We start from the raw sequence: 26,133 nt of genomic DNA, 5'->3' as shown, positions 1-26,133 counted from the left end.
AATGGTGGAATTGGGTCGCTCTAGCCGTCGCCTGGAAATATCCCATTACCAGGTGCTTCCTGCGCGACGATCCTCCTTTCACAGACGGTTCCGTTCGTGTCGATTTCTGATACGCGATTTCTATGCGCGAGGCTCGCCAACACGTTCGCTTAACCTGATTCGGGACGATGAGCTCAGCCCGTGAATGGAAATCGAATCCACCCTGGTTGGAGTAGAGGTTTGACGTTTAACCGCAACAACGCATGAGGACAAGTGTGGTAATCTCTTTTTCAGCGACCCTTTTATCCCTCGATTGCCGACGAATGAGGGTCGGGAGGGTCGAGAGTCGAGGGAGAGAGCCTGGTGATTATGGAGGCTGGCTGGGAGGGGTCGTGATTAATCAATGAATGCGCGCCGCGGGACAATTAACGAGATCGCGAGAGGAGAGCGGAATGAGCAAACACGTGCCATTAACTTCTCGATGATACGGACCGCTACGACAGGGCAGGGGAAGCGGCTGGTCTTGCCGAATTCAAGGTATACATTAAACAATTATGAAGAAGATTAGTTCGGTGGTTGTGAGTGATGATCGCCGTCTCTGGCGATAGGCTGTCTCGTAATGGTCCCTTTTGGGAGAAATTAGGTAATGGCCAAGGGAGATGCGGCTGGAATTAGTGGTTTGAGAGACCTTCGATTTTTCTACGTACACTATCGTGCATAAATATTTGGACACTTTCATATTATTGGAAATCTGATATCGAATATTATTCTTATTAGTATTTATGGATTTTATATAATAATCGTTTGACGATGAGATTAGGTTTGTCGCCAAAATTGTACTGAAGAACTGTAGTTGAAGTGTACTTTATGCATTTCCTAGAATATGAAAGCGTCCAAACTTTATACATAGTAGTGTATAACATTCTTCAGATATGTCAGTCAAATTTGAATTCTGTTAACTTGAATGGAACTGATTCGAGTCCATATTGCTGTATTTGAAGTACATTCCATAATATAAATTTCTAGCTCTACTTTTTTCATTTGACAGCAAATTGTTCCGAAGTATCATTAAGTTTTTAGTCGCACAAAGCGCTCGAAGATGACTCCATCGACTATCCAAGGTACACATTACACAATTAAAAACTGCTTTAGCTTGATAGCAGTAAACGATGTTAATCGACGCAGCTGAGCGAAGCGTTTTCTTGTAACGCATGTCCCCCAAGTACGACATTATCTTTATCATCAGTTGCTCGAATCTCATTGCTATATTATTCTTAATCAACTCGTGAAAACTGGTAGGAATTTCATCGTCTAAATCTAGAGTTAAAACATAATACGATGGCGTAAAATGCAACACTTGAAGTACATAGATGGGACTCGTAAAGTAGGTTTATCGACTTTTGGTGAGTCGATAAAATGACGTTATAAAGAATGAAATAAGGGCAATCTACTAATGGAGGAGTTTCGTTTTATGGAAAGTGCAGTCTGTATTGCAATGAATCAAAGACAAATAAAAGTTGAACGAGCTAGAAGAGGGTACATTAAATAAAATTTACTAATATTGAGCATACTTCTTTATTAATGCCCAGTTCAAAAGAATAGGTACCGCTCTTCTATGAAGGAAAAGCAGAAACTCAAATGGAATACGTCAAATCGTGAAAACAAGGTGTACTTCCGTGCCTGAATTTTCCTATCAATGCTTTCAATCGAATATGTAAAACAGAGGAAACCTATTCGCTTCAAACACTGGTACAAATTTTGACAAATACATATGCCATATAAATGCATACTATGTGCACACAGCAGGGTCCAATAGTCAAGAGGAAACCGAATATGAGTTATTGTAGATTGTACTCTGAATGCATACATAAATGCAGAATAACATTGAACTTTATGGAAAACGGGAAATGGTCGAATCAGAGCGTTTCTAAATCGTATTTTTATTGATTAAAAAAACTGCACACTCGGTGTGACAGGAAAAAAGAAAATATGAAAAAGGAGAAGGAGGTATAGACGCAATAAATGTATGTGCAAAAGTTAAAAATTTTAAATAACTTCTGAAGCTATTTTTTAGAAAATATATGGAATTCTTTTTTTAATTCTAGAGAAGATAATATTTCATCCTTCGAAATTCCGAAGCATCAAAAATTAATATCAAACTCCCAAAGCTCCCTTGAACTTCTTGACAATTCAATCAACTCCCAACCCTGAAGTATATATACCTTTCCTTCCAATTTCACACAAAACCCAACAATTAGAAAAATACAAAAGCAACTCTAGAAAACTCGACAAAACACAAACACAAGCATAAAATAAAGGAATATTTGTACCAAACTAATCGACACCACTCTACTTTAACAAAACATCAATGAAAAAGTATATTCAATATTACTAAATTTTATTTAACGTATTCTCTTCTAGTTCCTCCAACTCTCCCTGAACCTAACCTCTCAAAAGTTACCCCCTACAAATCCCTCACACAAGAACATTCAACCAGCAACCGCTCAAGCCCCCGAATTCCCAGTTTCCGCCAACGCGTCCATGCCCTCCGCTCAAACTCCCCCGCCGCCACTCAAAAACCGGCGCCTCTTCGCGCGGCTGCGCGCGCGGCGGGAAAAAGTCGAATCGGTTGCGCGCGCATCCCGCTGCGCGGCCCGTCTGCGCGCGACACGGTGGAGGCTCGCGGGACTCTGCGCGTCCGCGGTGTGCGAATTTGCGGAAAACGGGGGGGAAAACGTTCGATGCACGGGGTCGTGGATGAAAACGCGTCGAGATCGAGTGGCTGTTTCGTTTTTGGGGGGAAACGGTGCGCGCGGGCGCGACGCTCAGCCGGGACGAGCGAGACAGCCTGCTGGTGGGGGGGTCGAAGGAGGGAGCAAGAGAGGGAGAGACCGCAACATGACGAACGCCCGGCAGCAGCGAGGTGCGGGCAGTCTGCGCACGGACATCGATCGAAGCTCACGTTCCATTCCACTCCCCGACGATTCCCGGTGTTTTCCTTTTCGAATACGCGTTGACACCTCGCGGACCGAGGTCGCGGTCCACGCGACGCGACGCCCCTCCGCGCGCCCCTGTGCAACGACGTGACTCGGTGTGGTGACACTTGTGCCTTGCGGAGAAAAAGACTGAAGATCCTCGCTACCCTGTCCCTACTATCACTGGACTCCTCCAGCGGTCCCGTTTGCATCCTGATCGGCGAAGACTATGGTTCGACGTTGATCGCGCCACGCTTCAGCACCGGTGAGTACTGTATTCCTTTACCATGAGATCATTACGATGTTCAGTGTGCAGTGTCTGTCTTGAGGCAAACTTTGGTACTTGGAATTAATTAGACTTATTAGACACTCGGAGCATGAGGTACTCTGTTTTCAAATTTAAACGCTGGCAAGATCGATTTGTTTTCTGTGAAAGGAAGGTTAGGTTTTATGAAATCATAGTTTCAGGGGGATACCAGGGTATCGTGAAGCTTGGATCGAGGAGACACTGTGTGTTTTATTATTATTTATAGCTTTTTAAAACGTCTTGCTTTGTATAAGTTTCATTATTGTTTGTAATAGTACTGTAAGGTACCAGGTATGAGTTGATCTTAGGAGCGTGTTTTTCACTGAGATATCAGTGGGAGTTTATAGGAAAGAAATACTGTGGTGATTTTGGTTGTTGGGATGCTTAGCTTTGGCTCGTGGCGCGCCCGCCCCTTGGCGAAACGTGGGTGGACTTGGAAACGGAGTCCTCGCGTCTCGCTTCTGATTTCGTTCGCGGCAGGCATTGGCACGAATTTTGGGTTGGTCTCGTGGGTTCTGTAGGGTTTCGGTGGTGTCATTAGCTAATGCCTCTGCGGTGTTTATTGTGTTTAGTGGATGAATGGGACTTGAGAGGTCTGGGGAAGCGACATGTTGTGTACATATATACTGTTGATGTCCTGGGACGTAGTAAAGTGGTCTCGTTGTTTGTGATTGGTCAGGAATTTTAGCTTGATGGTGGGACAATGATAGTATTCAGGGGTAGTAGAGCGAATAGTAATTAATTTTTACAGATCAACAATTTTTAATATGCACTTCATTTTCTTTCTGTTTTTATTTTAAGAGTTCAGCTTCTTTGACTCCAAATTTTTGTTGCCATCGAAATCACAGCAAATTTTTGTTGGATAGTTTAGGGCAATAGAAAATTCAGATACTGCAGTGTTGTATAAGTGGAATTTTATTATAATTAATTTCAATGTTTTATATCGTTCCCACTGAAAGCTAGTCATCAATTCTTATTTCGTCATTTCATAGACTGCAGTGTTAGCTAGTACTTTCTAATAGAAATTATTAAAAGAAAGGTATCGTTAAGGAGTGTTGCGCTGTGAATTAGTTAATTACTTTCTATGAACAGATTTGTCAAGCGTTGCTCCAAGATAAGCTTACACTTGCACCTGTACAGTAACACAACAGTCATATTTCCAGAAGAAATCGAGTTCATATTTACATCTCACACAGCTAAAATCCACAAGATAGAATTTCTACTTTTAACCGAAGAAACAAGAGAACTTCTCCTTAAAGAACTAGAATCCACTAAATATGTGAAGTGTGCAGTAGCGATGCAACACAGAAGCGATGCTCAAAGCTCCCAACCATGCACACCTCGAAAATAAAACTGTGTGACTTATGCCGTTTCGCCTTATGACCACAGATATTACGGGCCACTTAGCAGCGCCAGAAGCGCCGTTACGTTTACCCTATAAGAGCCCTGGTAATTAGCTCTGTTTGGCGCAAAAGCCGAGGCGACCGTGAGGCAACGCTTTTTTCGCGTGTTTTTCCACTTTGAGACGTGTCCCGTCACTCACCGTCGGTCGAGGATCGTTAGCGTTGCCCCCTGTTTGCCCCTCGAGCATCCCTTTCGCGTGTACTCGAAGGTCCGCAATGCGTCGCGACGGCCGCGCGATTCGTCGAAGCGGGAAAACCTCTCGCTCTCGTCTCGAGGGCCTAACCTCAGGCGTAACCTCTAAAACGATTACGAAATCCTGCCCGCGAGGCATGCTTTCAGCCTCGGGACAGTGTTTACGAGCCGCGATACGCGACGGACAATAAGTGCGCGACAATAAAGCGACTGCGGAACCGTTATTGTCGCGTACGACGCGCGGATAAGCGGCTGAGACACGATCGAAGGGCTGAGCGCGACTGAAAATCAAAGACTCCCACCTTAATGGAACAAATGGGCCGCGTGGAACAAGAGGATCGAGATTGCCTGGCAAACACCTCGACAATTCTGATTTACAGGGATTTGAGGCACTGGAGAGAATGGGGATGGACCTATAGGCGGGTTCTTGCGGGGAATTTGTCGGGTTACTTCAGTCATTTAGGCTGGGAGGAGTATTAACTATTGACTAGGATAGTGAGGGTTGTAGAGGTCATGCTAACTCAAGTCTTGTAGAATATTTAGTACGAGGAATATCCATGGATGATTTAAAGAGTAGAGTTTAATGAACTGAGGAGTTGTGAATTTTCTGTGCAATAGTGTTCTATGTCTTGTAGGAATTCGATTGATTGTTTTTGGGTTATTGGAAGTTCGTTGCTACTCTGATTAAGAGGAGAGTAGATGGTAGGGGAATGGGGAGTGGTTAGATAGAGGTTCTTGCAAGAGCCAGGTTGATTATTTGGGTATTTATCTGAAAGTAGTATCGACGAGATGTGGCTTCGAGCCTTCCTGGAAATACTAGGTTCTGTGGATGTAGAATGTAGGGAAGTAAATGGAGCGTAGATTGGGAAACTTGTGCAAATTCGATTGGTTATTTTCGTCTTTGACGGGAACTGGAATTGACGATTGAAAGTTTGGTCGACTGACGGTTCTGGTTAGCGTAAATGTAGACTTTAGGGAAGCAAGGAAAGCGAAATGTAAAATTCTGTGGACAATAAAGTAACTGAAATTCGTACGTGAAATAACTTATTGATTTGTAATTTAGTTAGTAGTATTATAATTTACGAGTGTAATATGATTCAAGTAAAACAATAGTTGGACAATAGGTTTGGGACAATGCAATGCAAAATTATAATTGAAACCATTTCAATATTAATATTCTAAGCTTGGCTTTACTATGAATAGATTGTCAGTAATAAATTTCTATTAGCAACCACATTTATTACGTTTATAACTGAACTGATACACTTTATAACTGAATATTGATGCGTTTCCGTTACGCATCATTTATATTAATTGTAGTTAACTTCAATACTTCTCCACGTAGATAATATATTGCAAAATGATTATTCAGGAAGCTAATATTCCTGTTAGCTTCCTGATCGTGATAGCTTAGATCATGGTTTATCTCGATCTTCTTCTAATTAGATGTCGTTTTATTACTTCCGGAAGGAAGGTCAGTGCTCCGACAATCTTCGACGCTACGCTTTAAACTCGCGCGACAACTTATCGATTTCCTCCTTGTCCTCTCGTTACTCCTTTTATATTCCGCCAGACTTCATCTACTTTTAGAATCCTATAAATTTCTCTACGTTGTACGAAACATTACTATTTTCTATTATGAAAGTCATAAAATGTTAAAGAATTATTTCATAAATTCGACAATTAATAAAAATATCCTCCGTATCAAATACATATTACGAGTTAATCCTTAAAACGGGTTTCGTTTTAGCGACTCGTCTGCAAGATATAGTCTCTTCCTTCAGAATCGTAATCCTCGTTTCCTCAAGGGAGATGAAAATCGCTCGACTCGGGACATTAAGAATACTTTCTTAATGAAATAGCTATTTATATTGAACGAGTGGCTGAATCGAACTAATTGGAACCGTTCGGTTAATCCACAACCCCAAATAAGCGACCGATTCACTTTTCTTTATCTTGACGAGGTGCTCCACTTTGGACTCGTAAAGCACGTTTGAAAACGACAGTATCCTCGTATTTCCATGTTCGTCGTCCTTTCTCCCGTCCAATTAAACTACAAAAGCAGTCGTTGCGTTCCTTCACAAGGAATTACTGACCTTCTATCGAACGAGCTCTGTCGTCTTCAAGTTAACAACTTCATTTCTCGAGCAGCCCTTAGTAATCGAAAATGAGGACATTCCCGATAAAAGCAACAGCTTGAGAATTCCAACACGAGTCTTTTTTATCGGAGCGAAATAAAATTCACGGTTCTCACGTGCCTGACGATATTTCGTTAATATAAATTTATCGCCTTAGGTATTCTCCACTGTGGCGATAAAATTCTGACCTTCGCCGAAAATACTTAAATTTTCTTTATGATTGAGAATCGAGGAATGTTTAACCATATAAACTTGGGAACTTTTTTGGGTTTGATTCATGTTTGCATAAACGCTCATAGGTGCCAACTAACATAATTAATTGCTCTGTTTATCGATGTTATAAATTCTCTAAATTCTATAATATTGTGCTTCGAATATAACTGGAAGAGTTATATTTCACAAAGTGATAAAGATAGCTATGACACTATAGAATTAAAGCTGTATTCGTGGCAATCAGGATTCAGTCGTGGTGGACTTTTTTTATTTACCACGATGGAAGGAGATCGATTTGATTCTCTTTAGTTCTGCTGTATGTCTGGTTGCATAATCAACGGAATGCATAGATACCTGCGCAGGAAGCGGAACCAATATTTCAGTAGTAGAGGTGTCTGTTGGTTATCGATTAGATTACGTATTGATAATTTCAAACTTATGAATAATACAGCTGAAATATCGGGAATGCAAATTGAAATGGGCGAAATAGTATACGTAACAGGTGGCAAACTTTTGATACCAATTTGCTTGTATACACGTTCGCTGGTTGACGTAATAAGCTGTTCTAGGTGTCTGGATTTAATTTTCATTACCTGAAACTGGTTATTTCTTGTAACATATTGCGTGAAACTTGAATAACATATTTGCTAGTACCTACGTATGTGTTACCTACTTTCTTTCTGTATATTGTATTGTGCTCATAAATCCCGAAGAAAAGAGAAAATTCAGTTATTTATGTATTGCATTCTAAAAACATGAGATATTATAAAATTAGATAATTTCCATAAAACCTTGCGACTAATTCATTTAATTATTCTAATAGTTTTAGTATCTCCTAAGGGTATCTACTCGAAAAATGTATGCACATAATTCAGCATTTCAAATGAAATGAAGATTTAAGATACATCCTTAGAAACGACACATAATTACAAAGAAAGTAGAAATCAGGAAAGCTGCAATTATGGTGCAGTATCAAGACCAATGAAGCATGACGAATGTCTGCACGGTGTTCCAGCATTATCAGTTTCCCCAATGGCGGATGACACGAATTTATGTAGAAATTTAATTGAACTTGCAAGGTATATAGGTTGTAGAAGCGTGCCTCGTCTTGGCATACTTTCCATTCACTTCGCTAAACATAGATTTTCACTCGTATGAATTTCGACAAATAACTTTCCACGTGTATTCATGCGCGCGCTAAAAATACGGAAGCCAATGTTTTACCATTGACCGTTCCGTCGGAAGTGCTCGTAAATAGAGTTTCAAGGGAAAGGCTTCTCGAGGTTTATTTATAAAATCCTCTGTGCGAGGGAAATTCTGCGAACTAGACGCAGTGAATGGTATGGCGGGAAATATATGAATTAAAAAGAATTTTAAGCACAAGCAAAAAATTAGGAAATATTTTAATTGCGAGTGGAAACATATTTCACTTCTATCAAAATCTAGAAAAGAAGTCTGAAATAGAGGCAATAATTCATTAAATTTATGAAATACTTTTTTCGTAGTCATTTTCTACTAAACGAGCTTTTCTAAAGTAAATTTAATAATCCACCTTCATCTTCACTCTCCCACTCTCAAAAACTTAAACACCATATGGGAACACCTTCAAAAACGACCTTAAATTTCTCGATTCCTGTTAGCAAAGGAAACCGGTAGTAAACTCCGTAAGTGTAAGGACTTCACCTAGGAAGTGCACTCAAGTGATGATCAATGATACCTGGCAGGTTAATACCCGACGTGCCTCGTAAAAACAAGCAGTCATTAGTTACCGTAATCCACGAGTCATTCCTGTGCATAATCTGCTACATTTTAGTTCGAATGCTATCCACATAGTAATCCTTTGCATTTCAACTTACCTTCCTAAAAAAAGTTCCGTTGAAGCGTCTCTGCACGATTCTTTTTACCAGCCCACGATGGGCTAGGGAAACCTGCTCGATATGCTCGCTTAATATATTAGTCAGATCATAGCTTGTCGATGAGCAATAGCATACGTTTAATCCGTGGACGAGACAGCCACCCTGCTCCGGACGCACGTATATGGCGATGATAAAATCTAACTGTATCTCCGTCGCTTCGACAAAATTAGATTGCTGCAAGTGTACCATCGATAATGGGAGATATCGTGTGCGCTACAACCGACGAGCTCGAGATTGCTACTTTTTCCGATGAAATGGAGCTTATTCGGCTTTCACTCGCCGCGTGGATGTCCTTTTCTTCGATGACAGCTCGATCTCGCTCGATTCACCGACTGGAATTTTCACGGTTGGCGTTTCATCGGGCGTAGGATGGTTCGTCTTATGGAGACGATACGCTGAGGCAACTTCTCATATAGTTTTATCTTCCAAGCAAGTTTTATTACGAAAGTTTGTGTTGCTAATGATTTGTGCCTTCTGCTTTTCTTTTGCGATGAAATCGAGTTTGCTCTTGGTTTCAGCGTTTCCTCTGAGCTTCTTCTTTTCTACAGACTTTTTTTCTTTGGTTTATTCAGGATGCGTTTGGCCAGTTCGTGCTTGTACGTTGATAGATGATTTATTGGAGTTTTGGTTGCTGGAGGAGGAAGATGAGGAATTGAGGTTATCTTGGTTATTAATGTCTTTTTTGATGTAATCAAAATTGTAGATGTTAGAGTTACGTTAAATAGTATCTTTCAGTGGTTTTTAAAGGAAGTTAACAGGTGTCTTATATTGTAGCGATCCTAATGCGGTGCAACTATAATAATCAATGTACATAATGTAATAAAGAGACGCTGCACACAGTATTAGCGAATAGAAAACCATCATCATGTAATCGTCTATCATTATAGTGATGATCTTGCATTTGCTACTATTGTATGAGACATGCAGTTATAAAACATGGTAGTAATAACCAATATCCCTATAAGTGTAATGCACTTATCAGAAGGAAAAGCTTTTAATATGATTAATGACTAGGTACGATGGAAGATAACAGTATTACAGTTTAATGGTTTTAGAAAATGGAAAGAACTTGTAATAGGTATTTCCAAAAAGCAATCAGATTCTAGAAAAAAGTGAAATATTAGCATTTTCATCTGGTTCTGTATTTAGAAGTTTGATCCACATGTGTTACTAAGACCGAATTGCATAATTGGATTGCTTCTTCCTTCCTGTAATAAAATCTTCATTGACACAACACTCTAGTATATCCCATACACGTACATCCTCGTAATCTTAATCTGACGTAAAAAAGAGGCATTAAATAATAAATACCTTGAAATATTCATCCTCGTCTTCCACCATTACTTACACGATTTATGTCGAAGCTTACCCGAGGTTTATTATCGGCTTTAATACTATGTTTCATTCCAACATCTTCACGAGGTGAAGACCACTCCAAAAGAAGCCTCTTATATCAAGCGGATAACGTTAATTATATTCTCTCAAAACGTGAAGTCTCAATTCCTCTTTCTCTATCTCCAAACAGTTTTGTAATCGCTAACCACAGCCATTCTGTATCCCACCACGCTCTCGACATTATCTCTGTCCACAACAGTAGGACACAGTTTCCCGTAACTCACTCTCGCAGCCTCTAAATCAGCCCACAGTAACCTACCAGTAAAATGTCGATTAATTAACCCGCGGCACGTAATTTGCATCGATAACAAATCTCTGGCTGCACTTTCGTTTCGCGAACTTACGACCCTTTGTTCGCCGAGGCTTTTCAGCGGCACAGTGGCTCACTCGAGTCTGCATGAGCGCCGAGTCCCTGGCGGAAACAGGCGCGTTGACGAGTAGTCATGCAAGAGCTGAAAAGCAACCCCTTCGCGTGTCTGTTCCCAGATTTATTCGCGTTTCACGCTCGTCTCGCGACGTATCGCTGCGAGGCTAGATCTCGCGCGACTGGTCGATAATAATTCATCGACGACTGTACGTCTCCATTTGCGGATGGTTGGCCAGTTTTCGCGTGGTCGGTGTCGATGAACCGTCCTCGATCGCCAGATCGCCGAGAAACTATTAATAAACACGAACATCGAAGGAATAAGGGAAAAGTAACGAGTAGGCTGACCGCGACTGGTCCTCTGTTAACGAGTCCTCTGTTAAGCTAATGAATTTCGCGCGCGTCATTACATCCTGCGTTAGTCGCAATTATAGCGCAATTACACCAGGACGAGATGGTTAACAATGCAACCATTGTGTTTAATAATTACGCCTTGGAATGCGTCCCGCGATCGGTTTTACGTAACACGAACAGCGTCGGTGCCGACGATCGAATACTAATCGCGGCGTTCCGTCGAACTCGCTAAGGAATGAATCCGGTCGCTTGGCTAATTCGCCAAGACACACCTGTAAGCAGATACTTAACGCTGACTGCAAGGCCTAGACGTTGCAATTAGCGACTTCAGGAATTCTTTGGGGCTCTGGTGTTTCAGTCTGTGGGAGGCTCTGGGGTTGTAGGGTGGAAGAGAAGTGCTTGATTTTAGGTGATCTTGTGTTATTCAACATAATTCCATAAAATTGAGGGTTGAATGAAATTTCTAAAATTACAAGAACCTTCAGTATCTATAACAATTTCAGAATTAAATTCGAAGGATTGTGTAAGAAATCATTGGAACTCAGCATAAGTAGATTGCTAATCGATTTCTTCATCTCCAGTTAGCTTCTAGTTTAAATTAACTGGATGATCCTTGGGATGTAGTTAGCTTAAAGAGTCGCGAATCGATGAAACTCGCTGTACCTGTATCTCCAGTTAACTTCAAGTGGAGATGAAGAAATCGACCGTAAGAGTTTCCTCAAGCTCCACAGATATCTTCATTAGTCCACACTCTTCACATCCTTGAGATCCCACGTACTCCATCAGACCATAGGCCTGTGGTTGGAAAGCAAAAGAACCTAAGTCACATGTTTCTATTTTCGAGATACTGTCGTTTAAAGTGCTTCAGCTGAAATACTCTCTTATGCACTTGTGTCTTCTTAAACCCTTATTTTTAAGTAAAAAAATTCTTTCGATGCCCTTTCTTTTTTCTGAAACCGTGAATTCTATACCCCAGATGTCAATTAAAGCATCAACTTCAATTTCATGAAAATGTGACATAGGTCGTTTCCCTTTAGAAGCTTACATCCATAGAGACAACGTGAGCTCCCATCATCAGGCGCCTAAAAGACGAAACACAGTTGTCTACGGAAACCATTACCGAAAAAGCTCGTCTCGTTAGGACCGAAATAAGCAAAAGGGATTAAAAAAGGGGAAACAGAAAGTCAGTGGTGTTCCTATCGTAAATCACCGACGAAAATACAATAATACGAGAGAAGAGGAGGCTCTCGCTCGCGCCATAAACCAAATCGCATCGGTTGACCCGGCTTGACCCCTTTCGAGGCTTTTGTGCGACACATTTTCGTCGTTTTATACTCTTTCCACGGGGGAGGGCACGCACCGGTGTTCGGTTCTTTAAACGGGCCCTCTTCTTCGGGAATTCCTGCAAGGTTCCTGGTCCACGAGACGACGACGACGGGTTAGACGCGAGATCCTGTCACCTCGCCATAGGGTGGCCTTGCCTTGGTCGCACAAAATAATCATATAACGTGCCTGACTGCATAGCTGCATACCATAATGCGCTGTCTCGTCTTTTGGCCGAGTTCCCTCTCTCTTCGACCATTGTCCCGATCGATGCGCTCAAAAATCGACGATTACGACCCGTGATCCGACCGTCCTCTTTTTGTGTCCGCTTTTATGACGCTTCGGGATGAATTGTGCTCACCAAACTCTGATGCCTCTTTTTATCTTTTGTCGATGACATTATTAATAGCGGGACTCGATGATAGAGGGAGTATTTAGTGTTTTTGGGAACTGGAGTAAAAATTGTGTTCACTGTTGGAGTAAATATACAGTGTCAGTCACGAAACTGTATTATCTGAATTTGAGTATGCTACCTTTGATATGTTCCTCTTGATGCCAAACAACTTTCGTTCGACACATATTTTACAAGAAAATTGAAGTAATACAGTTGCGTGATTTGCCTTCTGTAGGTACTGTTTACTAAGCTTTGTGTTTTAATTAATCATTGTGCTCAATTATTTCGATTTTGAGGATTATGAAAAGGAATAGTCAATTGTCACATTGTCCATTATGAGAATATTAATGAATTGCTTAGTTTCAGATTAAAAGTAGATATTCCTAACATTACTTATAATTATAGAAAATAGGGTATTTTATATAAGTATATGATGTAACTATTTAGTTTGTAATTGGTGTAAATTTAGTAACTATTTAATATTGGCTGAAGCCACAGTATTAAATTAATGTCGAAGGATCCTTGACACTTCGTAATTGCTGAGATGAAAAGAGATTGCGGTCGGACTCGTTCGATTCCTGCATAGCTGCATAATGTAAAATCTTCTCGCGTTTCCAGCCCGTGACACTGTATCTGCTCGTTCGTGGCATCTTCGTGGTCAGCGAATTGTCAAGCGAAAAAATTATAAACGATGTAGATGAATAATGTAGATGAATACTTTCTACGAAACGAGTTTCCTTCTACATGATGTATCGTGTTTCGATTCCACTCCAAAGGCAAATATTTGCGCGAGAATTATACGTCAGTTTTTCGAAAATTATTCGTGTGGATTCAGACGAAGTATAAAAGTATCCAATTTCTACCTGTTTACATCTTTGTGAAGCCATTCTACCAACAATTATTGCAATAGGAAGTGTCGCGAAGAATTGATACATTACTCATAAACTTTACACAGACTTCACAATTTTGCTGTTTGTACTTTAACGCAAACAGAAAATTTATGCTTAAAATTTGAAATTTTTCTTCTCTTCTATACCTTGCGTAATTGAAGACAAAAGATAGTAGTTAAAAAAATGGAACTACAATTATTTTATGACTACCAAGTAGTCTACATTTATCATTCGTCTGACTTAATCATTTCTTCACTCTCTCATCTTTATTGGAACTACTTTCTTAAAGCAGCGACCCTTAACTATTTAAATACTCTATAAAAAGTATCTAATACCTTTTCTCTTGGATCCAGTTTATCTGAAAAACTATTCTAAACATATCTGTGCGGTTAATTTTATGTAAGGGTAACCTTTTTTATCTCATCCAATGCTTTAACACATTCCAATCGGCACATTAACACAAGTTTGTCTCACAGCATCATAAAAGTGACTATAATAAAAGCCTCGTATAGCTAAAGACTCAGAGTAGACATCCCTCCACGAAGACGCGTGTAGGTACACGGGGGTGTCGCGGTGTTACCGAATAAAAGCACGCGAAACGGTACATTCCTCCGCAATCGCGGCGAGTTTGCCTAATAATAGTTCGCGGCGGGTATCTCTACGTGAGAATTCGCGGAATTAATAGACACGTTTGGCTAATTCCGCGCGAAGGTTCGCAGTCTGGTAGCTCGCATCAAAACACAAATCAATGTCCCTGTTCCCCCGCATGTCCGTGGCCGAGAGCACGACGATACTAATGGCCTTTCGCGTATAACGGAGCCCCCTGCGATCTATCCATCGTGCGTGTGTAGCCCGCGACTTCTGCGACAAGTTATCTTTATGCACGTGACTGGAGATGTAAATTGGCCCTATAGAAGGCGACACCGGCTACGCCAATAAATATCTCTATTGCGTTTATCCGCGTTGCGTATCGTTTCATCCCTCTTTTCATTCGCTCCAAGCGTCCTCTTCGCCGGCGCACACCAGGAGCACCTCGCCACGCTCTCGTAGAATCGACATTGTGCGGTGCCGCGAGCGTTAAGATACGCTATGATTCAGTAGCGTCGATGCTCAGTTTCGAGTGCCACTTCGAACACGGCTACGCTTCCGTGGGAGCATTTAGCCCTTTTGTGTGGGAACTTTGCGTGTCGATCAGCTACGTTCGGTGCTTTGCACTCCTCGGGACGATGGGGCTGCGTGAATGGTGATCTGTGGCCTGGAAATTGTGGGCGTTGTGGAGACTTTTTGTTGCGGGAAACGTTGGTGATCTGCTTTCAGGGAGATCTCCATTGGGAATTGATTAAAAACGAGAGATGTCATAGTGTAAAAAGTATTCAAATTCGCAAATCTTGAAATATTTATATATTCAAATTTTCGAATGTTCAAATTTTCGAATGTTCAAATTTTCGAATATTCAAATTTTCGAATATTCAAATTTTCGAATATTCAAATTTTCGAATATTCAAATTTTCGAATATTCAAATTTTCGAATATTCAAATTTTCAAATATTCAAATATTCAAATATTCAAATATTCATGTTTTTAGATACTAACTAATACAGTACTAGGTCAGGGAAATACTTTTACGAAAGCTACATTATAAATGAAATACTCTTCCACAGCAGCTGGCTTTAGTGAATCGTGGAGGTCCAACTTTGCTTGCTCCATGATGACAGAATGCCACATGTGGCCGTGCAGACTTGTAAAAAATTGCAGTAATCCGGCTGCGAAGTTCTTCCTCGTTCGCCCTACTCGCTAAAATATTCATTCACGCTCTAATATCCTCTTAAAATACTCGAAAAAGCCTCGTATTAAAAAATAGAATATTTGAAAAAGTAGTTGAATATTCTTTCGACTATTTAACAGGCATAGAATAGCGATAAGATATTCTGTAATAAACTTTTCTGATTAACGGTTCTTAGATTCCACCCGAAAGTTGGATGTCTCCTCAGAATCCCTTGACTGCATTAAAATTTCAGAATGCACCGAAGTAGGAAACGAGTCACTGCATAACTTCTTCCCGATGTTTTGGTATTCACATAAGATTTACCACGCGTTTCCTATGGTGCATAGTTAGAAAGTCGACGCGTGTTTCCGTTGATGCATCCGCCGACATTTCCGCTCCGAGCTACCCGGCTCACGTCCTCGCGGATCGCAGATGCACCTGTGCATCGTGCAGCTCCTATCCAGACTGATCGCTTGTAAAACGTCGAACGCTCCAGCGAGGAACTCGTCTTCCCTACTCTGATTTACATCCACGACGATAGAGATTTGTTGTCCCTATTAGATCGACTTCGATGGGTCGCGGCAGACTTTTCTTTTCACAGACAGGTCGCTGCTTCTTCTCTTTTCACACGCTGTCGGGAAGGTTGATCAATGGATCGGAGTATTCAGTGATTTTAGATGTCCTTTGAGAAGATACAACCATGTGGGTAAGTTTCGAGATAAATTGAAGGTAGATAGTTATCCACTGCTTAAAGATTTTGATTAAATTAAATGGAGTACCTTGTAGATTTACATTAATCTGTAAAAATGTTATATTTGCAGATTTATAGCTGGAGTACTAATTTAGCTGTTTAAGTTCTTCATAAATTCTATTTTCTATCGTTTTATATCTGAATGAAGCATGATGTTGTCTTAATTATCTATTAAAGAGTCTTACTGATGACTATTACTTTATGATCAGTCATAATCGCATACTTCATATCTGCATATTAGCTCTTCCTAATCCCATGTTGTAATAAATAATAATCAACCACACACTGTTTTCACGTTGTGAAGTTTTCACGACGTGCTTTTGCGCTTCTACGACACTAAAAACGCTTAGGTAATTGAATTCATCTAATCTTAAGAAGCGTCGATCGTTGACACACATTACAACGCATCGGAAGAACGACCCGATTATCTTAACTCGCTGAAAAACTAGTTCTACATTAAGATCGACACAGAAAAACCGTATTGATTCGCACAGAATCTCTCGTATATTAGATCCTAAACGACGTTTACATCTCTCTCGTCATTGCTTCGTCAAACCATAAAACGTATGGTAGCTCGAGTGTTAATTGCCTCGCGTAATCACTCGAGCCACGTGCACGCACGATCGTTCGATTTTACGTTCGTTAGGCGACGCATACGGATAGCTCGTCGCTACCAACTGCGATGTCGACGCCAAACTGGAGGAGCGCCATCGATCTGTGTATTCGACTCCTTCGTCAGATCGATCCAGTCTCGGCGAGCAGTTTGTCGTTCGTTGCCCTCGCATCTTAAGCATTTTCCTGCGAACAGCTGTCGCCGTTTCCACTCTCGGTCTTACGATTTCCCTGTGGTGGCGTGGAACACCAAGAAACTCATCCCTGGAAACGCACGCTGCGTTTTAATGGCCCCTCGTATACGGACTGGAAAAATCACACGACACGTAACAAGAGGGTGTTAACTGACTGTTTGAACGAGCTGTCCAGGATCGTTTGCATTTTGCGCCAGCTGGGTAACCAGACCGAGAATCAATCGGTAGGATTTTCTCAATGGGCTTACAGTGTGTTATTAATAACGATTCTTGTCGATGTTTTATGGACCATGGAATGAGGGATATTTTAAGTAGTAATTGGGAAAGTGAAAAATGCGGGTATGATTCTAGGGAATTTATTGTTTGGTAAGTTTAGTATCGGTGTGGGAAGGGTTTCTGTGGATTTCTGGAGTTTTAGATTCGTTGAATGAGAAATTTAGATTCGCTATAGTGTATTTGAGTTTTTGCATTTATTGAATTTTTGTTACATTTTTCTTTATTCTAGTGGTTTTGTAGTTCTACAAGTTTTCTGTAAGAAAGCTGTGATAAGGAGTATCGTAGAAAATGGAATAAGAGACTGTAATTCATTGAAGCAAAGAATTTCTTACTACGTGGAAAGTAGGATTGAACTAATATTTCCTTCTTAGAGAAGTTATAAGAACAATTATTCAACGCGTCCTTTAACTTACCTTCGTACAAGCCAATTAACTTCGTACGTTCGGTCAATATTTCATTTCTCATTAAAACTTCAGTCGAACTTATCAAACTTTCACACTGCTCCATTTTGTCACGTTGTCACTACTGCTTAAGACTTGGTCGAACACCTTTATCCCAGTTAAAGTTGTCTAAAATGGAGTAATAATTCTGGTATTCTTGGGAATACACTGAACATTGATCCATTTTAATTACTTCATTCGAATCTACGTATAAGTCTACTAATAAGTACATATCACCATCTCAATTAATTAATCAAAATAATTAAACGATACTAGTTTCAGTGACAAAACCTTCTATTAAAAAAAAATGAGTGTAAAAGTTAAATTAAAACAGAAAAATCTTTATACTCCAAAAATCTCCATCAGGTATTACTAATATTATAAAAAAAAAAATGATTGTAACATTTTTTCTCTCTTTCTTGATCTATAAACATTAAATCCACCTTAATGCTGTATTCTACTATTTCGTACAAATTTTACCACAGGATTTTCCCGACGAATCCACTTCGCGAAACTCGCGAAAACCCTCACGCGTCGCGTTAACTCGTCTCCCCCACTTAAGAGGTCAAATATCAACCCCGCCGCGAAATGCCTAGTCTACTGATTCCCCGCTCGACAGGCGTCAGCGACTTCCGTCGCGCATTCTAGCGGCTCGCGTTGCTCGACTAACTTTCATTTCATCGCGGGTCTAACGGAGTTTCTCGTGTCACTCTGCACAGCAGCGAGCCCCGAGCTGGCAATAGCCGCTTCCATCGTGGAGCGTGCGCTGATTTTTTTGCGCGAGTGCACTGGTCCCCGTTCAAGAGTGGACGTTGCTCAGCCGACTAGTTCGCTCGGCCGCTCGGCAGAGGCAAACTAGTTGTCTCAACGACACTGCAGCATTCCACCAGCCGTGGCATTAAAGTCCAACGATATTCACGTTGTCGTCCTGGCAATAATTTTCGCCCCGCTGACAAGAGCATCGATGCGCGATATCGCCTCGGATGCGTTACGATCGACACTTAGCGCGGCCTGGGCTCGCTTCAAAGACCGGAAGCGCGTTCCAGCCGCGCCACTTTTCGATCGGTTTTTATACGTCCCCTCGCGAAGAGCGGCGGGAGCACGTCATAAATCGACGAGGAACACAGAAGAAACTGTGTATTCCGATTCCGTGTAATGGGAACGTCTCAGCGTCGTGAATCCTTCCGTTTGTTAATAGCGCAATCGTAGAATTTTTGATGAAGGGATTGAGACTTTATTGCCGCTGACTTAGTTGCTGATGCTGCATTCATTGGGACAGAGAACTGGTCCTCGTTTTGATTGTTGATTTTTAAAACATTCATTTCTTGGTGCTTCAAATGGATAAAATTATCGAAATTAGTTCTTTGAATGGTCGAAGAGTTTGTATGATAGAAATTAGATGTAGTGTTGAGTTTTAGGCCTACGTAACGTCGTGTCTGATCAGTTACGACAGTAATCTACTTAGAAGACTGGATACAACGTTCTTTACATACTAGGTTCTCGATGAGGATTAATTTCGTTTTACTAAACTGATTATTCCTGTAATTTTACTTGATCTTGGTTAAATATTATCTGGATGAGTATAATTATCTGTATATTTCTGCGAATTATTATTGAAATATCTAGGTATGCACTTATAATTTCTTACTTCTCGTGAAATGTTCGAAACTACAGTGTCCAAGGCAGTTAGTTGTAGATTAGTAGAGAAGACTACAATTCAGCTTTCACGAAACACCATGGGTCTTTCTCTCTCGAGGGATCGTGACATTTGATTCGATCGTTAAGCTACCGGATGCTCTTATCTTGGATTCTTCGGTCGCCACTCGTCTTCGTGTATTTACGCTGATTTCTAGCCTCGTGACTGCTGGTTTACGAGCAGCCGGGTCAGTCGAGTAGCAACCTGTTCGAGTGCAGTTATAATTTCTTTTCGTACTTTGCGTGAAATTAGCGAAGGCAGTACTCTGCACGAATTCTCCTTCATCTTTGAAATACCTACTTAACAGCAATATCGTTTTACGCTTTAATTTGTTAGAAATCTTTTCCCTGAATTACACTTTACATAACTGTTCTTTAGCGATATGCTAATTTGCAGTTTGTTAATAAAATTTACGAAATTATCATTCTTTCTTTTCCTGTATTGGAATATTTAGCATTTAGTATACATTCATAGTATTTTTTCGTTTTAATTGGTCACGAAGTTCTTATAAAGTCATCCATGATAATAGAGTATTTAGATTTTAATTTTTTAAATGGTTTGAAAAATACAAATTCTTGTCGTTTTTTAAGAAAAATTATACATGTAACATTAGGTGTTTCATGCTACGACTTTCATTAGCAAAAAACTAAGTTGTTTATGTTCTATGTATAATCGTATATTGGTATATAGTTTGTTTTTACGAATTCAGGAAGCTTTTCCCATTTTATTTTAATTGCTAACACAACGGTGTATTCTTCTTATTACAATCACCAAGGATTTAACGTCAAATAAAAATCCGCAGAACACGACTGCAATGCCATAACCGATAATTGCCGCATTGAACATTTTTTCACGGATTGCTAGAAATTTTAATTACTCCCGCGATTAATGCTTTCCACGCTTGTTATTGCTTAAATATTTCACCTTTGCCTTTACGCAATACAATTCCCTTCGATAGAAAGTTCTGCATCGTAGACAAATTATATAAGCCGGTGAAGTTATTAAAATAATTGTAGTTCGGGCGAGTGAATCCTTTCATTCGCGAAAACGTTTCGCGAAGTGAAATAGTTAACTTTACAAATGCACAATTTAATTGCAGAAATATGTAGTGAATTTAGCTCCCTGGAGGTGGAAACAGGTTTACATGCAGTAAAAGTCAGGGGCATTTCTTTCGTAGTAAATTTACACGTCGAGAGGATCGAGCAAATATTAACAAATTTATACGCATCTGAATTGCAAGTAATTATACGCCTTCGGGCTGAAAAAGGCTACGAAAAAAGGGGTAAATCCCGTGTTACGAATGTTCCTTTATTCTTATTCGACTATGGGACAGTTATCGTACAAGAAAGATCATTAAATATTTATCACCGTTGTCTTATATTTCCACGAACACTTTAGACTGGAGGAACAGGTTGCAATTAAAAACAGAAGCCCACGAGCACCAGCTCGTCCCATCGCTCGCGTATCGACCACAAAACGAACCGCCAGTGATACCGTTCGATATAATCACGATTTCCTACATTTAGGAATAGAATTACGATTTTAGATCTCAACGAAAATATTACACCTATCCCATCAAATGTTAATTTCAAATCTGTCCAATACGAGAGGCTGTCAGATTCTTTCCACGCGCAAAAATTCTTCATGACCTCAGCTACATCTCCCATTCATTAAAAAAAGAAAAAAAAATAGAAAGATTCTACTGAAGGAGGCGTGTCAGCGCGAAGAAGACATTTCCCTCGACTGTTCGAAGATCCAAAAAATCCACTCCCAAGTACCGCCCATCTCTAATTGCTAGCGGTGAATTGCAACCTTATAGCACACTCAACAATATAATGAACCAGCAAGCCAATGGAATCTGGATTACCATCGATTTTATTTCGTTCCATAATTGTACGCCTCACGGTTTCGTTAGAGGAACGATGGATCGTTGGTCGATACTCGACCCACTGGATCGTTGGCTACCCGAGGGAACGCGATTCAGTATCTCGACGAGCCAAGCATTAACGCGCTATTAAGACGCATAGAACTGCTTCAGGGATGGTCGATGGACCAAGGAGATATGGAAGAATGAAACTGAGACGAGAAGTGGTTTGATTGTCGCTGATCAGTTGGACCGATAGCGTAACTGGCTGATAAGGGAGGCAGAAATGTCCCTGTTCGTCGCGAATAAGCATTTGGAAACTTAGATAGAGATATGGTTGAGGAATTAGCGACGTCAGCGTTCAGGATGGGATCGAAAACAGATAATCAGAGTAGTGGGAATGGGAAAAGTGGATAGGATAGTGTTGGGGGATGAGCTGATGTGTCACTAATAACGTACTACTTGGGTTTTTTTTTAATTTTATAAATGATTGCTCAAGCTTCAAGTAATTGTATTTTTTAGAATTAAGGTCGTTTAAAGTGGTTGATTAACTCTAGTTGGTATGTGTCTATTAAATGTGACACAACATGATAGGATAACTATTCTATAGTATCGTGTAAAAAATTTAGAATTTTTTCTCTGTTTGATGCTAGATAGAATGATTCGTCTGCTGAAGAGCGATCGTAAGTGATTTCCAAACAATTCGATGCACTGCAGGAATGCTTGAGGGTGAATGGTGATTCATGAAATGACTCTGTAGATTTTGTATTCTTGCTGAAGAAAATGACTTTGAGCGTTTTCAGGATCGAGAGTTTGAAGAGGGAAGCAACTGCGAATTCACGTTGTCATTATATTTTTTCAATATTACGTCACGCAGGAATGGTTTCCGAAGCTGATTTTACTTGTTACTTTCGTAAAAAATATTCCAACCTGTGTTTACCCCTCAAGAGACTAATAATTGAATTAAAAAGCAGAGTTGAACGTAGAACGATGAACAGATATCAAAGATGAAGCATCAGAAGTTTTTCAACAGTATCAAAAAGGTGGATAAGAAAACTCTCCACAGCGGTTGCATAGAACTGATGAGAGGGTAATCATGCAAATGAGCCGATGAGTAAACAAAGATAACAGGAAAATATATGCACGCGAGAGGAAGCATGAAAGCTCAACAAGATACACGAGCGAACCGAGTCTCAAACGGTGTTAAGAATAAAGCCGAGGGACCAAAGGGAAACGAATCGGGAATTCTTAACTTGAAGAAAGAGAAAAAACAGGAAAGAAAAAGAGGAAAGTGTTGGACACAGAGACATCCTGTCTACGAGCTTTAACCGAGGCGACTCGGTTCACCGAAGACCCTGGGAGGCATGGAGCGTGTCTGAGGCCTATTAAAGCCCATTTACCTGATCCTAAAACAATACGATCCTCGACGCAGGTGCATCGCTGCAAACGTTTCCGTGGAACCCCTTCTTGCATCCTTGAATCACCTCTCGATCGTCGTACATCACGAGAAATCGGTCGTGAACCTTTGACCCTCGTAGCTGAAGTTGTTCCTGACCCCGGCCCAATTATGCATGTCGGCCGTAATTATGGGTTTAATTAGACGGCCAGAAGCATTCGGTGAGAACGTCGAAACTCGTGCCTCTGACCCAAGGCGTCGTGATATTTTCGTTACAGTGATTGATTATCTTTGACCCCGATCTTGAACTTTGCCCACGTTTTGGTACTGATAGCCTGCGAATTGGACGTGCATTTATTGTGGTACTGCCTGTGTGGTATCCTCTGCATCGCGAGTTTTAAAGCAATCATTTTTCAGGAATCTCTGCTATACTCAAGTCTTTGACTCTCGAGTAAAGAGGTTACTAAAAATATGCAGAAGTGAGTCTAGATCATTCGAAATAAATTTAATCAAATTAGAGTAGGCTTACGAAGCTATAAAGAAAAAGATATTTCTTGCGAAATTTCATTTTAATTTCAATTCTGTTTGACGTGTACAATTTTTGTAATTCTAGTCGTTTCAGAATTCCCAACTTTTCGATGTGAACAGCTGCAACCTGGGGTAATAGAATCTAGAGATTCCCCATCTTTTTAAAACCAAATCCAATGCATTTCGACTTCGATTTCTATCACTCCTCCGCAGTAGTCTTACTATCCATTTGGCGCAGACAAATGACGATATTATAGGATGTCGGAAGAAGGTGTCAGTTTTATTTTCTCGTAAAGTGACTCCATCAGGGCGAATTTACATTCCGTGTGGTGCACTTCCGCACGAGGATCGTGGCGGGCTCGTATAGTGGCGCCCTGGGGGTATTTCCGGTCCGCGTACGGTACGTACATCGAAGGTTTTTCATGCGGGCGGACAGGTCGTGCCAGAGGGGATACGAGTCATCCTTTCTCGTCCAAGCGGAAAGAAGCGGATATGCGGCAGAAGGTGATTCTGCATGGACCGCAGGATGCGCGTCATTGCTTCTGGCATATCCTCGATCGCGGCTGTTTTTTACCGAAATTATATAAATTGATTCTTCATCGCGATCGACATTGCCTGAGGGGATATTAATAGCATGTTCGAGCAGCTTGGCGTGTTGGCTATCTGAAGCAATACCTAGGTTTATAATTCTAGTCCTCGAAGTGAAGTTCTGTAGTATAATAACAACAAGGAAAAATTAAACTGGATCTACACCAGCGAACAATTTTCGAACACGGTTCGGAAACTTTTTATCACTCTTGCTCGAGGTTTCTGTGGACACCAAGAACAGATACGCGAGCAGACTTCTAGGAAATTTAATTTCCATAGCGTTCGCAAACTCTGGTGCACACTCGAGATACTTTTACTTTTAATTTTATTCTCAGATAACCCTCGCGAGCAATTTGCCTCAATTCCTCGAGGAACTAATTAACCAGAAGTCTATGGTGCTCCGCGTGGAGCGATATGAATGAATATCCACCTACGAGTCTGTAGTATTATTCCATCAGCCGCTCTCAGGAACAATTATCTTGTCAGATACCACCTGAGCAACCATTAAAAGTAAACTACATGCGTCTGCAGTACTCGAAGTCACTTTTCAAAGACTTCATTACGCTCCCTCTGCAGACGTATCTCGATAAGGCGTCAATTATTCGCGTCAATCGCCAAACGTCTCTACAAAATGTTTTGTCTTAAAATCCATGGCGTGTCTATTGCGCGTAGGCCATGGAACAAGTACGTTTTCGTTGCATTCGTTTCGAAGTTGCGAGCGCCAACGTAGCTATAGGTCGGTCAGGCTAGAGACTCTTCCATCGATAACGCCAATCCAGCGGAGGGAATGTTTTATTCAAGGGAAATTGATCTTCCGCTGCCTGTGCTGTACACTGTACGTGTACATCCAGTGTACGTCCACGATCGTCGATCCACGCACACAGAGGATGACGACTGAAGCGAGTATCCTTGCGTGTTGCGTGTGAAAGAGATGGGGACTATCTAGATCTAGATTAAATATTATTTAAATAATGATTTGAATGAAAGGTGATTTATCTCTATTCATTACTCGAAGGCTTTAATAATCACAGGTATCTCTATTCGAAGCGCTAGGAATGATTGAATTTATTCTTTATCCATCACTTATGTGATCATTGTACACTTCAAGTTTGAATTTAGGGGTACCCTTGGTAATGGATGTCCTACAGTAAATATTTCATTAATTTCATAATACTTGATACCACAGTAGTATACATATACCTAGCACACGAGGTGTCCTTTTGTCCCCAAAGTATCCAAGAACCAAACCTCTCAAATTACAACACCCTTCCTTCTCGAACACGTTCTAACTTACTCGAGACATTGGCAACTATTACGCAGTCTAAGCAACTCAAACCTTAGTCCCCCAAGACAGGAATAGATCACGCTGAGGGGAGGGATATCGGTTTTTCAAGGATTTCCAGAAACGCTGTCGGGAAAGGCCGAATTTCAGCCACGATTTCTCCTCCGAAACAGTTGCTCGCCACTGCATATGTAACCATACGCGCAACCCACGAGTGGTCGGTCACTGGACCGTTTTATTTTCGCTGGTTATATCACAGGTGTTATCTTACGTTGGTTGCGTATAGAGAAGCCGTGAAGCGGGGGAGGAAGGCGAAGGTATCGGATGTTACGCGGCAGAAGGACAACGGTTAGACAGGACCGAATTACACGGGAAACAGCGGTCCTTTTGCTCCGTTTGTCCTCGTGCTGTGCTTCTTCCTTTTCTCCCTGTTGCCTCGTCGAGGATGCTGTTTAAACGATTCCGGGTACGTACGAGCGCCGTATGTTCCTGGAGGATCATTTTCCCTGTCAGTGAGGGGGAACATTGGAGAGAAAAAGGAAGGATTGAGGAAGAAGAAATTGTAGCAGAAACAGGGAATAAGTACGGTACTGTTGTTTTTATCCAATGAGTCATACTATGAGTGGGTAATATTACTGAAGATTATTTTATTTTTGAAAGTATTAATGTCTGCAGTCATATTTCAACACTGACAGTCAGATTATTATTTTTCGTTCTAGGTTTTTCTTAATTCTTAGTTTCTTATCTTCTAAATAATTTTTCAACCCCCTTTTCAAACTTTACGATCGTCAGAGAATATCTACTCTTTTAGTTCTATATATTTTAACTTCATGTATTTCTTTTATTTGGATGCTTAAGGTCAGCTACAGTTTCTTCTTATATTTTACTTTGTAGAAG

At 40.8% G+C, this 26,133-nt stretch overlaps 1 protein-coding gene across 1 annotated transcript in view; it reads left to right on the top strand.

Moving 5' to 3' along the window:
• The first annotated feature begins 3,181 nt into the window (after positions 1–3,181).
• The window catches only part of LOC143181139 (uncharacterized), an 82,913-nt gene continuing 59,961 nt past the window's right edge, over positions 3,182–26,133 (top strand). Inside the window, exon 1 of the mRNA XM_076381394.1 lies at positions 3,182–3,219. The gene's annotated coding sequence lies outside the window, so the exon portion shown is untranslated. The remainder of the gene's footprint in view (positions 3,220–26,133) is intronic.

This window comes from Calliopsis andreniformis, chromosome 6 (assembly GCF_051401765.1).
Source record: "Calliopsis andreniformis isolate RMS-2024a chromosome 6, iyCalAndr_principal, whole genome shotgun sequence".
In the NCBI taxonomy this organism is placed as follows: Eukaryota; Metazoa; Arthropoda; class Insecta; order Hymenoptera; family Andrenidae; genus Calliopsis; species Calliopsis andreniformis.
This window is presented reverse-complemented; position numbering and strand designations above follow the sequence as displayed.